Source organism: Ictidomys tridecemlineatus, chromosome 2 (assembly GCF_052094955.1).
Source record: "Ictidomys tridecemlineatus isolate mIctTri1 chromosome 2, mIctTri1.hap1, whole genome shotgun sequence".
Classification (NCBI taxonomy): Eukaryota; Metazoa; Chordata; class Mammalia; order Rodentia; family Sciuridae; genus Ictidomys; species Ictidomys tridecemlineatus.
The window spans coordinates 116,645,374-116,658,036 of NC_135478.1; the positions used below are offsets into that span (position 1 = coordinate 116,645,374).

At 39.8% G+C, this 12,663-nt stretch overlaps 1 pseudogene; it reads left to right on the forward strand.

Moving 5' to 3' along the window:
• Positions 1–8,897: 8,897 nt before the first annotated feature.
• LOC144368504 (testis-expressed protein 38 pseudogene) lies at positions 8,898–9,452 on the forward strand (annotated as a pseudogene).
• The last annotated feature ends 3,211 nt before the right edge of the window (positions 9,453–12,663 follow it).

Sequence of the window (12,663 nt, forward strand, 5' to 3'; positions counted from 1 at the left end):
AGTATACAGGGCTCACTGACCTTGCTTTGACAATTCCTAAAGCACTCTGAAAACTTTTAAGAACACTTGCACTAATGGGGAAGGGCAAACCCTGACCCCTTTTTAAAATTTCAATTACAGATCTACACCCAACATTTCTTCTCGGTCTTTCCCCCTAAGCTCATAGTTCCTCTTTCCAGGAGGAAAAGACATTTTTAAAACAAGATGTCACAAACACCTTCCTACACTTATGCTGCAATTCTCCAATGGCAAACTGCCTTTCCTCCCAACAAAAAATAGTGATTCTGCTAGAGCGTTCCACATCACTCATCAACAAGGACCTTGCAAATGATAATCTGTCACAAGGATTCTGGCACCAGGTGTTTCTTAAGCACCTGGGAAGTTCAAGAGTCCTCACACCTCAAAGAAGACAACTTCAGATCTGGCATTTGTGATTATTCTTCTTAAGCTAGCCTCCTAGTTTCAATTCTTAAGATACTGATGCAGGTATACATGTCTTTTCCTTAAAGAGGTTTGTAATTATTTGCTGAGAGCCACAACCAAGTCAAGATGATGCCTTGCACTTTGCCAGAGGGAGTGGTTTGAGAAGTAATGCCAGCGAGCTATTAAGATGATGTTAATTGAGTTAAGCTGTGTATAATTATTAAGATGAAGTAATGCCAGCGAGCCGTTAAGATGATAGAGATTCCTTGTTGGCTAATTGCTGTACCTAGATGAAGTTAATTGAGTTAAGATGTGTATAATTGTTAAGATGATGAGGATTGCTGTAACTGGATGATGCTAAATTGAAACAGGCTGTGTATTCAGTTAGGTATAAATACCTCTGCCATCCTACAATAAAGCGACTCTCGCCGTATCAACCTTCACAAGTTTCTTGTCAACCCCTGGTTATTTTGCCCAGCCAGACTGCAACAATTATTTAGAAAAACCCCTGGGATTCACCTGTGTCCCTGTCCTAGAACTTTCTCATGGTATGGAGTTCACTGATTCTGCAGTTTGTAACTCCATCAGAGCCTTTCATATCTCCAGCCCATTCAAGCCAGCTTCTTCCAGGCTCCCCAATCCCAGAAGATGATGCCATCATCCACCCAAATCCTCTCCTTTTTCTGGCACCCAAAACATCCACACTATCAACAAGGCCTGCCCATTCCTCTCCAAGCCAGGACAACACCATTTACATGAGTACCTTTAACAACCACCTCATTGGGTACCTTACCTCCATTTTTATGTAGACACGGCCCACACTTTGTACATATTGATAAAATAGTATTGAAAAAGAGATCTCTTGAGCTGGGGATGTGACTCAGTGGTAGAGTGCTTGCTTAGCATGCTCAAGGACCCAGGTTCAATCCCAGGGCCACAATAAGATTAAGAAAAACAAAACAATAACACCTCTACCCCCCAAAAAAAACAGAATCACTTGATTAATCTACATAACACTACATGACCTTGGGAAAGTCCAATTTGTCCCACAGAACAAAGATCTACACAAGGGGCTCCCTACCTGACCCTCCAATAAGGGTGCAGCCCTTGCCTGCTCCTACATCCCTGCCCTGTATTCACCTTACTTCTCTAGAGAACACTTCAGTTGTTTGAGATAGGGTCACAACAGGCCCATCTTAAAAAGTGTGTCTTTGTGCCTCTGTCATCCCCTTCATTCTCCTCTCCCTGATTTGCATACAGCTCACTCCTGACATGTATATTTCAGCTTCTCACGAGTTTTCCATGACCACACAATCTAAAGGGCCATGAGAGAGTCCCCATAACATGAAATACTATCAGAATGGATCCATCTTATCTGCCTGCTGTGAGAACCCAAGTTCCACAATCAGGAGACTCAACTGTCCTAGCATGCACAGCCAAGATGCAACTGAGGCCCTAACTCCTTTTGGAGAAATTACAGAAGAACTGAAGGTGGCCCACATGCCAGGGTAACGTTGTCACTGGACCATTCCCTTAAATGCCCATTAGAGTGCAGTGTATTTCCAATGGCTCCACATGGCTATATTTTGGATTCTTATAAACGAATAGAACTCTTTTCCATATCATTCATCTGCAACTTATTTCTAGTTGCTCCAAGTGTCTGGCTCCAAGTGTTTGATCATTCTTTCATTTGTCAAAACTAGAAAGTCAACCATGTCAACTGGCGCATCATGGTTTACTGAGCTAGGTTTACTTATTTCTTTGTGCACACTCAAATTTGAGATTGGGGAACCCATGAATTGTAAGGCTTAGCACATAATTGGCATCACATCAAATGTAATTGATCATTTTTACTCTTTTTGCACCATATACTACAGAGCTAAGACTTCTAGACATGTACATTTTTCTATCTGAAGATTGACCATATTTTATTTTTATCCAATAGTACATGTACATGTTGAAAACTATTCTAGCCACTTCTAATGCTAACAGAGGGGCCCTGCTAGAACTGTCTAATGATGCCATATTGCCCCCTACACAGGCACTTGAACACATGGATAATGAATGAAGCTGTCCTAGTCCCCAAAGGAGACTATGTTAATACTGTATATCTATATTTATGCTTCCTAAATAAGACTTCAGAGAATTTGATTCTACTGAGGTTAAAAATTCTAATATTCAAATATATTTTATAAATAAAATTTCCTACCTGCTGATAGAGGCCCACAATTCTTTTTTGGCTGCCATCCGTTTTTTCAAATGTATCTCTGGGAGTCTGATCCCAATTGACACCATCCACTCTATAGGTTCTGTTCTTGTATCTGTGGTATAATCCCAACATAAGAGTATATTTTTGACTTAGCCATTGCATACAAAAGTATTCTTAATCCTCCAAGTAATTGGAGGATATATTAATACTCAATTTACATACTGTACAACTCACCCATTTAAGTGGATTAGCCAATGGCTTTCAGTGTATCTGCAGAGTTGTACAATCAACAATCTTAGTATAGTTCTACCTCCCCTGAAAGAGCATCAGAACCACAAGCAACCACTCATTTCTACCCCAGCCTCCTAACCCTAAGTCAGCTAGAAATCAACTTCCTACCTCCTAAGAGTTGCCTTCTCAAGTATCATGTGAATTGAATTACACATGTAATCTTTCCTGACTTTCACTTAGCTTTATGTTTTCAAGGTTAATTTGGGCTGGAGCAAGTGTTGGTAACTGATTTCTTTCTATTACCAAATAATGTCCTATTGTAACCAGAAGCAATTCCCCATGTGTATAATCCCAGAGACTAGAAAGACTGAGTTAGGAGGATGACAAGGTCCAGGCCATCCTGAGCAACTTAGCAAGACCCCGTCACAAAGAAAGAGGGGGTTGGGACTTTAGCTCAGTAGAGGAGCACTGCCTACCATGGGTGAGGCCCTGGGTTTTGTATCTAATATCAAAATCTTATATACATACAATGCATATGTATACACACAAATACATACATATTTTCTGTTGGATGGTTGTATCACATTTGTTTATCTGTATACCACTTGATGGACCTTAGGGTTATTTATACTTTTGGTAATTATGAAGAATGTTATGGACAATCTAGTACCAATTTTGGCAGACAAAACTTTTCATTACTTGGGGTGGGGCTGTGGCTCAATGGTAGACTGCTTGCATAGCATGCGTAAGGCTCTGTATTTGATTCTCAGCACATCACATGAATAAATAAAATAAAGGTCTCTCAAGTAATAAAAATATTTTTAAAACATTTTTAAAGTTTTCAGTTCTTTTAGATATATAACTAGGAGTGGAATTCTGGGTCATGTGGTGTGCTATCTCTGGTCTGACATTTCCTCAAATTATATTTTTCAAAGAAACTACATTATTTTACATTTCTACTGCAATGTAGGAAGGTGGGTTCTACATTTCCCAATTACTTACCAAGTTGTTAATATCTGGTTTTATTTTAGCTATCCTCATGGATGTGGAGTAGTACCTTATTTTGAGTCTCACTGGATGATAATGTTGAACATTTTTTTTATGTGCTCACTGGCCCAGAATATCTGCTTTAGAGGAAGGTCTCTAGAGAAAGGTCTACTCAGATGATGTGTCCTTTATTTAAACATTGGCTATCTTTGTGTTGGGTTCTGTTCTTTATTTATTCTGAATACATTTTCTTTTAAGACATGTTACTTGCACATATTTTGTCCTTGTCTGTCAGTTATCTTTCCGAATTTTTGACAAGATACTTTGAACAAAAGTTGTTAACTTGAAGTTCAATCTACTTCATATTGTCCTTTATCACTGTGCTCTTGCTGTCCTATCCGAGAAGAGTTTGCCTAATAAAGTCAAAATTTACTCCTATACATTTAAAGAAAATCCCCCTTTAGCTCTTATGTACATATAGGTCTATTTTGAGTTAGTTCTGGAATTAAATTTGGGTTAAACTCTGTGCACTGTGTCAGGAGTCAGGTGGATATCCAGTCACCCCAGCATATAACTGACAAGACTTTTCCCCCTTGTTTAATTATCTTGACATTCCTGTCAAACTAATAACTACAAAGACGAGGGCCAACATCTGGACTAAGCTCTTTTACACTGGCCCGCAGGTCAATCTTCGTGCCAGTATCACCCTGTCTCAACTATTGTCACTTTTTAACAAATTCACAGTTGGGAAAAGTGAGTTCTCCAACTTTGTTCTTTGAAGATTGCTTTGGTAAAGTAATTGGTTATTCAAATCCACTGTCTTATCAAGTTAATACTTCTTGTGTAAGAGAAAAATTAAGATAAAATATTCCAATAAAAAGTAGCCAATGCATTATACTTAAGTGCTGATTTTTAAAATAGCCAAAAAATAAAGAGAGAAAAGAAATGCAGAAAAAACATGCTGCTCTGGGCAAACAGACCCAATGAATGGGCATCAGGGACTGAGGGACAGTAGAGCCTAGAGACCCTCTACCAGCTGTGTAACCAGATGAGCAGCAAATAGTTCTTATGAGGTAGAGTTCATACTATTTCTAGTTCTAAACTTCAACCTTCAGTGATTCAACAAATATAGGAACATCTTTTGTATGGGCAGAAGCAGTAATCAAATTGATGATTGTGTAATATTTTTTAAAAACTTAGACTTACTTTGTAAAAACAATTAACCCAACGAATTCTTTGACTACCTTCTCTTTGGTATTTCTTGCAGTTTTTTTTCAAACATCTTCATTACAAAATCATAAGTAGTTTCCATTCAGAGTACTTCATGGCTCAGGTTGGAACAGAGAGTAAGGCTGTTTTCATATGGAAGAATGCAAGGAATATAACCAGACAAGATTTCCAACCAGCAAGCAGAAAAACATTGCAGGACAGGATGAAGGTCAAGCTCTGCACATTAAGCAAAGTGTTTCAAGGACTGAGCTCTGGGTCTAAAATAGATACAAGTCAACTGGTTTTGATTTCTTAATTTTAGCAATAATTTCACATATATATGTAGATATATATATACATACATATGTGCACATGTATAGATACATATATACATATAAATATATGTAGACATATATATGTATTATATATTATACATATATTATACACAAACATATATATGCACATTTCAACAAATCATATAGATGTAGAAAATAAGTAAAATTGCTATTAAAAGTTTTTTCAGAGAGAAAATAATTTTCAAATTTTAGTTGATTTAGGCTTCGTACATTGTTTATTCAATAACTGAATACTGGGGTCCATCCCTAATATCAAAATCTTATATAAATATAATGTCTTTATATACACACAAATCCACACATATTTTCTGTTGAATGGATATACCCATTTGTTTATTTATATATAAGTTGATGGACAGAAGTTTAATTACTTTGCAAGCAAAGGAAAAATGCAAGGGACTCTTGTCCCAGAGGCTGTGATTCTGCACAACAGGGGGAACAAAGTGTTTTGAAAGATGGGATTTCAGGTGTGCCCGGTCCTATTTCACTTCTTAATCTGGGATATAATCATTTTTTAACTCTTCTGCTGCCATCTCCAACTCTGAATTTCTTTATCCTGTGGTGGGTGTGTGCTCAAGGACAGATAATAACTGAATGGGGTCAAAAAGTAATCCTGTTCCAGGTTAGGGAGGGGGAGAAGGGGATGGAAAATATGTTGATTTTAAAATAAGCCTCAGTGAGGACATACAATCAATCAACAAGTACATGAAAAAATGCTCACCATCGCTAGCGGTCAGAGAAATGCAAATCAAAACTACCCTAAGATATCATCTCACTCCAGTAAGATTGGCAGCCAGCATGAAGTCCAACAACAACAAGTGCTGGAGAGGATGCGAGGAAAAGGGTACACTTGTTCATTGTTGGTGGGACTGCAAAATGGTGCAGCCAATTTGGAAAGCAGTATGGAGATTTCTTGGAAAGTTGGGAATGGAACCACCATTTGACCCAGCTATTCCCCTTCTCGGTCTATTCCCTAAACACTTAAAAAGAGCATGCTACAGGGACACTGCTGCATCGATGTTCATAGCAGCACAATTCACGATAGCAAGATTGTGGAACCAACCTAGATGCCCTTCAATAGATGAATGGATAAAAAAAAATGTGGCATTTATACACAATGGAGTATTACTCTGCATTCAGAAACGACAACATCATAGAATTTGGAGGGAAATGGATGGCATTAGAGCAGATTATGCTAAGGGAAGCTATCCAATCCTTAAAAAATAAATGCCAAATGACTTCTTTGATATAAGGGGAGTAACTAAGGACAGAGTAGGGACGAAGAGCAGGAGAAGAAGATTAACATTAAATAGGGATGAGAGGGGGGAGGGAAAGGGAGAGAGAAGGGAATCTGCAGGGAAAGGGAAGGTGATCCTCAGGGTTTTATAAAATTACATACAAGAGGAAGTAAGGGGTAAGGAAGAAGTACACAAGTGGAATAAATGTTTTACAGTAGAGGTGGTCGAGAGAGAAGAGGGGAGGGGAGGGGAGGGGTGGGGGGATAGTAGATGATAGGTTAGAGAGCAGAATTCATCAGACACTAGAATGGCAATGTGTAAATCAATGGAAATGTAACTGATGTAACCGATGTGATTCAGCAATCTGTATACGGGGTAATAATGGAAGTTCATAACCATTCTGAATCAAATTCTGAAACATGATATATTAAGAAAGAATGTAATGTTTTGAAAGACCAACAATAAAAAAAATAAAAAAATAAAAAATAAGCCTCAGTGGCAGAGCATCAGGTTAATATTTTCAGTTTAATTTATACTTAACTGAACTTTAGTTGTTCATGGTAGATGAGTGGTATTATTTTAAAGGGCATCACTTTTATACCAGTTCAAATAGAGCAACTTTCTAAAAATAATATGTTAAATCTGTAGTACACTATATTTTTCACTTTATACAAATTTATAGTTGTTGAAATCAAATTGATTCCTGTCCCTGGGACCAATTTGTTTCAAATTAATCTGCTTCAGAGTTCTAGAAATTGGGGAATCAACTGAAAGAACTATTTGTTTCAGAGTTCGGGAGCTGACCACCTGGGAGGATAAGGAGGTGTTCAGTGGTGGAAATGTGGTAAGCGACACTCCTGAGTGAGGGAGCAAAAAGTCCAGAGGGGAATAAGCAGGGTCTGTGGGAATCTGGCATGTCCAGGGCAGAAAGGTATATGATGGGTGGGAAGGGAGATGGAGCTGGAAAGAGAAGCAGGATCACATCACATACAGGGGAGATCCCACAGGACCTGATGATGCCCAAAAAACACTTGTTGAAGAAACAAAACAGAGATGGTAGGAGCCAAAGGAGGAGGTTTGGACCACATGGTTCTTCTAAGCCATTTTGTTCCCTGACAACTAGGTAAGACACTTCTCAAGGGTAGGGATGTCCAATGCACACTGTCCTCCCTGCTTCACTTCCCACTGGAAAATGGCTCCCTAACAACTGAAAACACAAGTAGAAGCTTCTGAGGGTGTAAGAACCCTTTCCTGAGAGCTGCCTGTGAGTTCACCACACAAAGTTGGGAACAGACAATTCTATGGTGGACCAGTCGTTCATGGAAAACAACATGCTCATGAGATGTCATAAGATGGAGTCCCTTATTCCATCAACTGCCAACTACTCTACAAGCACCAGCCCAAGAATTCCAGATGCTCAGAACCCGGTGATCTCATCTTTAGAGAACAATGGGACTGGGGCCTTCTAGGGACTCCCATTGGTGGGGAGAGTAGTGAGTCAGTTCACTCTTTGCAGACCTATAGGCCTGGTAACCAGAGTGAACCTTATGGATTCGCAAAAGGAGGACCTGGGCCTCCCTGGCCGTAAGTACACCCAGTCCTTTTGAGTGTGAGCGACAAACTTTCAGGGAAGACCCTTTGCATGGATGGGGTGGTGGCTGCCTGAATGGAGTGCTATTTAGTTAAGAGACAGACTTCTCTATGAAACTAAGAACTCCTCGGAGGCAGAGACCATGTTCTGCCCAAGAAGAAAAGATACCATTGAGGTCCTTGCCCTTAGTGAGGCTTCTTGGTCTGAATGACTGCATGGGTCCCAGACTGGGGGCCAAAAGGCCTGACTTGAGTCTGGCCAGTTCTGGCCCCTCTACACCTAGTGTTCCTTATATGTAAAAGGCTAATGGGGTCGCTTAGATGCCTTTCAAATATACTTTGACTGAATCAGGAAATTATTAGGCATGTCTTTGAGAAGGGTGGGAGGAAATGAGAGAATGAATGAGCCAAATCCAGGAGAGGAATTAGAAACAGTTCAGGTCTTAAGCTAGAGCTGTCAGTCAGCTTGCCTCTTTTCTTTTTTTGTTTTTTTTCTTTTTTCTTTCTTTTTTTTTTTTTACTGCCTCAGCGTGGGTCCCATGGTACTTCGGATTGTTGGGGCTCTGCACCGTGATAACTAGTGGCTGCATCCTCTTACTCCACTGGAGGAAGAACCTGAGGAGGAGACAGCGTGCACAGCAGTGGGTGGAGGTGATGAAAGCTGCCACCTTTAGTTATAGCCCACTGCTGTACTGGGTCAACAAACGACGCAGATATGGCATGACTGCTGCCATCAGAATAGACCCTCCCCGGGCTGTTGACAATACTGACATTCAACTCCAAATTCCGGATCTTCCTTCAGAGCCCCACCCCCGGGAAGACAGGCGTCATGCCTTAAGAGGCAGAAGCCCCAAGGAGGAAGCCTCTGTTCCCCTTCAGCCTGCTCTGGTGGTCCCACAGCAGCCCTCTCCTAAGGAGATGCCAGAGTGCCAGACCCCATCGCCATGCAGAAGCCCCAAGGAGGAAGCCCCTGTTACCCTCCAACCTGCTCTGGTGGTCCCACAGCAGCCCTCACCTAAGGGGATGACAGAGCACCAGACCCCATCATCCTTTCTGATTGTCTTTCCAGAGATCCCCTCTGCCCCTCCCCTCCACACCCTGAACTTTCCTCCCATGCTGTCCCACTCTGCCTCCTACCCCTTTCTCACGGCTCCTAAAAGGAAGGTCCACTTCTATTCCCTTCCCACACTGGCCAGAGGGGTGAACTGACCAATGTGTAGACTTTTACTTCAGTATCGAAGCCTCCTGTCACTGAACGTGAGAGATTCAGGGGCCAGGTATTATAAAAAGGAGTCAAAGTCAAGACTGTGTTCCTGATACACAGGTCATAACCCATATAGATGTTACATAGTAAAGTTTTCTGAAAAGTCAGAGTCATTTGTGTCTCATTTGACAGTAGGAAAGCAATGTTCTTCCCCAGTGTGATGGTGGCACAAGTCTCACCAATACAATGAGAACTGGAGGCTGGCTCTGAAGAGAAACATTGAGCCAATACTTGTGGATGAGCTCATTTCCCTCCATCAAGCATTCAATGTGTTCAAGACCCTGGGCTAGGTCCCCAAAGGCACTGTTCTTCTGCAGGATGGGAAGTAAAATTGCCACAAGAGTAACAATTGCCAATGGCACACAGCTACAGAAGTCCACAGTGGCTATGCCACTGGCCACACAAGTCATCATGAGGTCAGTGAACCTCACCACACTATGTGCTGACTGGGTGATTTCTATGATATATCAATTCTTAGCTGATTGTTTCTCTACATTATTTCTAACAGAACAACACTGCAAAATGGTTATTATGGTTTTTTTTTCTTATGAGGAGACAGGTTCCAAGGGAATATGCCATTTCTTTTTGTTGTTATTTTTGCTGATCCTCTTCTCCCATGTACGTCTGCCTGGCATTACAATTCCTGGTCTTTCCACCCCATGATATCCCTTCCCTAATCATGTCTTCTTAAAACATCCTTGGTGAAAGTATGCTTCACTGTGTATGGAGTGTCATCAGCTTGGTGTACAGATTTGCTTACTGAAAGGGCTGGTGGTAACCACCTAATATTATATGGAGTAACACATCCAAAGCACTATCTTAAGATATCCACAGCTGCACAAAAGTTGAGTCCCCTGTCATTCTTCTACATGGGAATATAAATAATTTTTCTACTTTCTGAATAAGGTCCAAAAAGGAGACACAAAGATAATTATCAGATATTTGGCCCCAGTTTAGAGATAAGAAAGCCTGAAAGCCTGATTCTGTCACACAAATTTTTCCCATTTACTTTGAAAATGAGCAAAACCACTTACCATATTTCATCTAAACTTTAAATGTACACGTCCCTGAGAGAAGTGTCTGTTTTTGCCTATTTTGTGGTGTGTGGTGTGTGTTTGTGATTCTCAGAAGTTAGTAAACATGTAGCCAATTTTTTTCTTTTTTACCCCCTCTGTGTGGGCTGAAGGGCTTAGATCCAGCAACTGCAAAGAAAGCCTGATTTCTATCCACATGACCTCTAGCAATATATTTTAAGCAATTTTTATTTTTTAAAGTTAAGTGGAACCATTTCTTCCTTGTATAAACATGATCTTATATTGTATCTCAAAATACAAAACAGGACAACGCAGATCTCTGGAAGAACAAGGGCAGAAGTTCACTTCTCTATCACCTTGCCCCCTGGTCACCTTGCCCCCTTCAACTCTGCAGAGACCTAAAGCCCCTGACATATAGTCTTCACTGCTTCACACCCAAGACTCTAATTCTGAAGGTAGATTCTAGGACATTAATTTGTGCCAATGATCAGTTAGCCCCTGCTTTCAAAGGAGGACAGAAGCCATAAACATAAATCAAAGAAGATTTGCTTTCTCTTAAAAATCAAGGGAGTGGGGGGAGGCTTTGTAACACACAGTGACAAAAAAAAACAAAATGATTTATTCAGATAAGTTGAAATGGCTGTCACTGATATGAAATGAAGCTCAAACTGAGTTTTTTAAAAAAATTGGAATTCACCCTGTAAAATGAACCAAAATGGCTTATGTGTGACAAAAATAGCTGCACTAGAACAAAAGTAGATTTGCATTATTTCATATAAGAATACAAGTTAGGTTAGGTTCATGTAACAAAAAATACATGTTCTGTAAAATCTCAGAATACCCAAATGTGTTCTGGTTTGGATATGATAGAAACAAAATCTAGTTGGTGATGGTAAGCAAGCCAATGAGATGCACAGCAAACAAAAAGCTGTCAATAAAAACTACTTGACAGGACACTGATCCCATGGGAGTCAAAATTCTCCACTGTGACCAGCAGCACTAGCAGAGGGGGGTGGAGGGGTTATGTGCAGCAATGCAAAGAAAGGAAACTGCTATAGAATGCAAAACAGCCAGCAGCAGAGGAAGGGTGTCCACTCCTCAGCTTTGTTGCCACAGACCCACTCCTGGGTGCCAGGTACATTGCAGCATCATGAAGTCAGGCACTTTATTCCTATGGGAATTCTACAGGACCTGGTACCTCTCTGAATAATGAAGAGGCTCTTTAAGTAAACATTATAATTCCAGATTATATATATATATATTATCTGGAATTATAATGTTTACTTAAAGAGCCATATATATATATATATATATATATATATATATATATATATATATATATATATATATATAATCAGAAAGAAATGCTTTGGGAAACTAAAGAAAGAAGATGTAGGAGCTGCCACACAGAAGAGCTAAAGGATTGCAAATGAAATCCAAACTAACATCACAACCTAATCTTTCTCAGAGAGCTGAGAATGTGGCAGTGGATGCTTGACTATAGCTCAACACAAGGACTAGGCTGGGTAAAATAAAACAATTGATTATTTATGGATTTTTAAATTGGAAACTTAAAATTGCCACTGTACTTACATAGTTGCTTTTCCCATAGTCATGACTCACTATTTCAACACAGCTCCTAGTATAAAGAAACATCCAGTCATTTAGTGACATCACTCTAAGTAAGGATGTAATTGTTGATCCTCTTAAACAATCTGCTAGTGGATCAGCCTCAAACTGAAAAAGAATCACAAGACATAAATTACTGCTTTTTCAACATCAACATTATCCAAGGGCATTTACATTGTATATTGGTGCTATTTTCTACTGAAATCTCATAATTCTAGTCTTCACAAGGAGTGGATTGGAACTTGGATTCTATCCTGGGTGATATGAAGTTTTCGTTGAGAGTCCATTAGACTGAGATGATTCCAGGGCTTCAGCTTCCTCCACAGGTACATGGAGAATTAATGTAAAAATGTTACACCAAAACTAGGAAACAGTTTAAGTTTTTAGTAAAATGAAACTAGGAAATTTACCAATTTACACAAACTGCTAACCAACATCTATGTAGGGTCTTTTGACTCTAGTCAAATATTTTTTTTTCATTCTACTTCTACAT